Genomic DNA, 6,350 nt, shown 5'->3' with positions numbered 1-6,350 from the left:
TATTGGGCATACCAAGATGAAATGACAACTCAAGATGGCATCTTGTACAAAGGAAATAGTCATCATCCCTAAAGAGATGAGAGGAGAAACGCTGAAACGCACCCTTGCAAGTCATCAAAGAATTGAATCAACTCTGAGAGAGCCAAGAGAGATACTCTACTGGCCAAACATGAGCAATGAAATTAAAGACCACACTGACCAGTGTGTTGCATGTAATGAGTACCAAGCTAAACAAGCTAGAGAGCCATTGACGCGTGACAAGAAATTGAGCAAATCTAACACTGACGTATAACAATGCAACCCTTGAGTGGAGAAACACAGACTGAAGCCATGGAAAGTAGTCCTGTCCAGAGACTGATGTGATGCTGTACGCAAACTAATCTTCCAATAGGGAAAAAAGCTGCTGAAACCAGAAGTATTAACAGGCATGAGTGAAAAGATCAAGGTGAAACGACAGCCAAATTTCAGTTTGACAATACTGCCAAACCATTTGCCAGGGAGCCAGTCAGGGTGCAAACCTTCAATGCTCTCAACAGGAGTCAGCCCATATGGCAACTTACCACATGTGTAGAGAAATTGTCACATTGTACGCAGCGGAAGTGAACAACCAAATATACCAGCACAACCGCAGGCATATCCAAACAACTAGTGAAGCTGTTCCTTCACAGCAATCGGGCAGAACTACCATCAATCCCAGAGGTCCTCCCCAACAACAACAATGGAACAACAACAGTCACCCAGACGAACAGCCAATGTCCGCACGCACGCACATAAGAGTATTGGCACAATTTGATGCCTTGCAGGCTGGCACGCACCCGACCCAAACCAACATGAAATAGCGCAAGATGACAATGGGCGAGTGTCCGGACATCACCCTGCACATGACCAATCTTCAGGTTGGCAGGTGGTGGAACCGTGTCCGCCATCAATTAAAAAGCTACTTTTACAAAACCTCATCCGAGGGCAGGATAAAAAGGGTCAGCAGCATTGCCATTGTGAGTAGTGAGGGAGTTTAGGAGACTGGTTGGTTGTTTATTTGAACTTGACAGCTTCATCTCTGTTCTGAGCTTCAGTCTTAGCATTTCTAGGCTTCATTTCAGGATGCATTGGTTGTTCCAAGGCCCCCGGAGAATTTTGACTGTGTGGACCCATCCAGGTATCAGATAGCCGACTGTACCCCTATAATGGGGATTGTGTTCTCTGCTGGTGACACCTCCTCTGAGGAGGAAGTGAGGGGTGGAAGGGAGAGGAGGCCAGATGTCCCAATGCAGCTTCAAGGGGAACGACCTGTGAGAGGAGAGGCGCAGGCACAAGGGGCGCAAGACCAGCAGGTAGTCCAAGGTGTAAGGGGCTGCAGAAGACACCACTATCCTGCTGCCAGTGTTTATAGGCAGCAATGCAGCTACCTCCATATGCTCGACGTGCAATGTCGAAGAAGGCGCCACCTCTCCAAGGAAACAGTGACCTTCGTTTGTCATATGATTGGGCCTGAGATCATCTCCAACTGTGTGGGTGGACAACCCATGCCAGTGGCTCTGAAGGTCACAGTGGCCCTCAGCTTCTATCCCTCCAGTTCTTTCCAGGGGTCAGTGGGGGATCTTTGGAGTTTCCCAATCAGCTGTCCACAGTGGGCCAAGCTGGTGACTGATACTCTGTTCAGACAGGTAATGACACTTATTTATTTCCGAACGGACAAGGCCAGTCAGGCTGAGTGAGCCAGAGGGTTTTCAGCAATTTCTGTGTTCTCCCGCATCCAGGTACGTGGCCATCAAAGCACCAGCAGGTCAGCTGGGTGCCTTTGTCAACAGAAAGGGCTTCCAATAGATGAGCGACCACAAGATGCAGATTCTGCAAGTCTGTGCAAGATACCCTGACAGCTTCCATGACATTTATATCCTGAGACACTCCCAGGTGCCGAGGCTGTTCAGTGCTCCAGTGTGACTGGGTAGATGACTGTTGGGTGACGAGGGCTATCCGTTGAAAAAGTGGCTTATGACACCCCTCCACCACCCAAGAACAGACACAATGTTATAATAGGAGTCAGGCCATTAACACTAAAGCAAAATTTATATTATTTTGACACTCACAACAAATGAACATAACTATATCTGGTGTTAATAGCCACACCAGGAAACATACTAACAGAATGTGGCAGAACAGATGATCACTGTCCCTCTTTAAGGCACCATGAGCACAACTTAAGTTTACGAGTGCGGTGCCTTGTTGCCCCACCCCTCGCTGGCAGCAGCTTTGGAGGCAGCCTGCTGACACTGCTGTCTTGTTCACCTTGATGACATTGGCGGTCATCCTCTGGCCAGTGGAGCCTGTGCTGGCCCTACCTGGGAGGGAGCAGCCAATGCCATGGCTGGCATCTCCCTAATCATTGCAGGGCATGTAAAAAAGGCAGTACATCAATAATGGATGTCTTTAATCTTCATGTAGATTGGGGAAAATCAAATTGGCAGAGGAAGCCACGAGGAAGAATTCATAGGGCAGAATTTTGCTCTTGGCACGCAGGGGTGGTTGGAAAGCCGACTGCCATCTGCAATCGGGCCCGGAGGACAATTTCACACTGGTGGGCCAATCCAGGCCCACCCAGCGTGAAATGCAAGCAGCAGCGCTTAGCATTGCCTGTGTGGGCAGGGGGAGGAATGTGAGCTGGACGAGCGCAATCTTTGCACATTACATAATCTCCCTGAGGCAGAGAGCTGCTTGGGAGATGAATATATATGAAAAAAATAATTTTAAGTAAAAATGTAATGAAACATGTTTTTATTTTTATTTGCTTTTGGAAACCTCATCCCACCCGTGGATAAGGTTTCCAAAAAAGTGCAAAGGCCGCTTGGCGTTTTTGCCTGCCTGCCAACCGTAAGGTTGGATGGGCAGTGAAAAATTTATTTTAATTAACTTTTTAATGGCCTTACTAGGCCCTTTAATTGCCAGTGGGCGTGATGCTGATTCTGGCATGTGCTCGCTGACCAAAATATCGCATGAGTGCGTGATGACATTGGGGCACTCTCCCAACGTCCTCGCGCGCCACTTTACGCTTGGTCAGGCACACACCTGCCCACTGAGCGAAAAATTTTACCCATAAGAATGTATTCTGGAGTTTCCTAGAACAATATGTTGTGGATCCAACCAGAGATCAGGCTATTTTGGATCTGGTAATGTGTAATAAGGCAGGTTTAATAAATGATCTTGCAGCATAAGAACCCCTAGGAAACAGTGTCCACAACATGGTAGAATTTAGCATTCAGTTTGAGAGCCAGAAACTTGGGTCGGAAACAACTGTGTTAAGCTTAATTTAAATAAGGGTAATGACAAAAAAATGAGGGCGGAGTTGGCTGGACTGGATTGGGAAAGGAGTTTAGCAGAAAAGACAGTTGTTGAGCAATGGCAGATGTTTCAGAAAATAGATCATGACTCACAATAAAGATATATCCCAGTGAGGAAGAAGGATTCTAGGAAGGGGGTAAACCAACCATGGTTAACCAAGGAAATTAAGGGTAGTATCAAATTGAAAGATAGAAACGTACAATATGGCAAAGATTAGTGGTAAACCAGAGGATTGGGAAAGTTTAAAAACCAACAGAAGATGACAAAGATAACAAAGAGGGAGAAAATAAACTGAGGATAAACTAGCAAGTAATATAAAAACGGATAGTAAGAGCTCCTTTAAATATATAAAAAGGAAGTGAGAGGCTAAAGTGAGCATAGACCCCTTAGAGAATGAGGCTGGGAAATAATAATGGGGAACCAGGAAATGGCAGAGGACAACAAGCAGGTCATGCACCAATGTGAGGTTGCTCTGGACCTCCCTGCTCACCATTGATGGACGGGCACCTAGCCTATAATGTGGCTGAATACAGATATATGATGGTGAAAATTTCAGCCATTGTGATGTCAGAGTTTTAAGGATATTCCAGATTTTCTCTCCTGTCAGGAATGGGCATTTCCTGGAAGAGGTGTTCTACCTATGGTCTCAAGCACTTATATAGTAATGGCTTGACAGTCATTTGCTTCCGAGGGTGCATCTAAATCCTCAATGTTGGTGTGGAGAAGTGCCTCTGAATTAGGTGATCCCTGTTGACTTTGGTGTCAGGTGCAGCACTGACCCTGGGTACCTGGGCACACCTCTTAATGTTTTCACCATTGTTCCCCTCCTCAGTTCCATCTTCATTTGAATTAAATGGCTCTCCTCCTTCTCCACCTCCTCCTCTTCCTCTGATAAGTGGTCTCCATCACTGGGCTCTGGATCCTGCATGAAAACATTGCTTCGCTGCTCCATATTATGCCTCATAAAACAGGCCACCAATATTCTTGATATCATTACAGGTGAGTGCAGTGCTCCTTGCAGGTGGTCTAGACATCAGAAATGCATTCTAAAATGCCAGTAGCCTGCTCCGATGTTTTCCCTAATCTGATGGTGACTGGTGTTGTAACACTGTTCTGACACCATTGCACTATCTGGAAACTAAGTAAGCAGGCACCCCTGCAATGGATAATCTTTGCCAGCCACAGATCTGGGTGTAGACTCAAAGTTGTGGCAGGTTGGACTTGGCCTAGATGAATGAATCATGGCAGCTTCCAGGGAATCGTACATAGACATGCAGAAAAACCTTATTGTGGTCGCAAACAAGCTGGAGGTTGTTTTTAGTTCAATACATTTATTTATAATGGCAAGTATAAAGTATCTGGCTCCAAACTCAATCACAAACAGAGTAAATGTTTGACAAAGGCAATGTCTGAACCATCGTGTAATGGGTCACAAGATTTATTCTCACAAACAGAAATCAGTGAATAACTGAATTCCCCACAACTGTTACGAATTCTGGTACAGTTGAATTCCTCAGGTACTGGACTTCACTTTAACTTACTGAAGATACTTTCAGCTACACAGTGGTCCCGGGCATGCAAGAAGTCAAACAGCTCCTCAGTACAGGCTTCTTCTGTTTGTGATCAAGAATTCACTCGCTCTATACAGGCGTCCAATATTTCTTGCAGTTTCATGCATTTTTCAATCTGCTTGCACTCCCTGATGGTTCTTCATCCTCATCCTCAGGTCCTCCGGTCAACATCAACTCATCCTCCATCCCCTTGGCGCCGACCTTCCGTGATTGATGGAGTAAAAAGGCTTTCTATTTATATGTCTGTATGCCTCTTGCGATGGTACTTTAATGGCGATGTGTGTGCAATCTATTACGCCTTGCACTTGTGGAAAGCCTGCCATTTTAATGAACCCATTGCTTTTGGGCTCTGAGACTTAATGTGCTCCCCTAACCTCGCAAAAAGGGCATCGGTGACTGCTGCTATGCACCTGTGGGCAGTTGATTGTGAGATGCCAGAGGTTTGCAGCAGAGCGCTGGAAGGATTCAATTGATTCAAAGTTGAGGGCCATGATAACTTTGACTGCTATTAGAAGGATGTGCACACTAGTTGTTCGAGGCGTGAAGTCTACCTCTAACATGACACAGATTTCTCTTACCACATCCTAAGACATCCTAAGTCTTCACCTGCACTGTCTCTCATTCATGTCCAGAAAGCTGAACCTGTTCCTGTATACCCTTCTTTCAGGGTAATATGTCACCCTTCTCCTCCTTGCTGGGGTCTCTGCCACCTCATGCCCAGGTGCCCTGACTCTAGCTGCCTCTTCTCTATATGGCGCATGTGTGAAGGTCCTGTGTCCATTTCAGCAAACTTCTTCCTTTGTGGCCTGCGCACTCCTAATCCAGTGAGACTGGTAGTCTGCAATGTCACCCACTTGCTTGACGGAGCAAGGAGTAATGAACTGGAGCCCACATGGATGAGTTTTTGATCTTTTACAGACACCCCACCCCTTCTCCAAGTTGTGTAACATACACTCCGAGTTCTGGAAATTCTGAGGGTGAAAATCACAACTTTCTGTTCTGCCCTACCCTACCTGCCCTATCTTTTTAAATGGTCTGGCTGCTTTGTATAAGTACTGTGTATGCTATTTACCACCCCCCGCCTTTCAATATCGGAAACGCCAAGAATGCAGTTGGGACTTCTGGATCTGGGTCCTGCTCACCATTTTCAACCCTCTATGGAGACACCCCAATTCCATGAAAATCCAACCCATAGAGTACAAAAGCAAGGAAGTTATGGTGAACCTTTATAAAACACTGATTCAACAACAATTTGAGTACTGTGTCCAATTCTGGGTATCTTATTTTACAAAGCAAATGAAGGCATTAGAGAGTGTGCAGAAAAGATTTATTAGAATGGTTCCAAGGATGAGCAACTTCAGTTGTGTGGATAGATTGCAGAAGCTGGGGCTGTTCTCCTTAGAGCAGGGAAGGATAAGAGAAGATTTGATAGAGGGATCTGGA

At 45.8% G+C, this 6,350-nt stretch overlaps 1 pseudogene; it reads right to left on the bottom strand.

The window, feature by feature from the left end:
- Window positions 1–4,794: 4,794 nt before the first annotated feature.
- Window positions 4,795–5,108, bottom strand: LOC144690158 (cytochrome b-c1 complex subunit 6, mitochondrial pseudogene; annotated as a pseudogene).
- Between the last annotated feature and the right edge of the window lie 1,242 nt (window positions 5,109–6,350).

This window comes from Cetorhinus maximus, chromosome 14, assembly GCF_964194155.1.
Source record: "Cetorhinus maximus chromosome 14, sCetMax3.hap1.1, whole genome shotgun sequence".
NCBI classification, from domain to species: Eukaryota; Metazoa; Chordata; class Chondrichthyes; order Lamniformes; family Cetorhinidae; genus Cetorhinus; species Cetorhinus maximus.
Note: the sequence above shows the minus strand (reverse complement) of the source record. Positions and strands in the feature narration are given on the sequence as shown.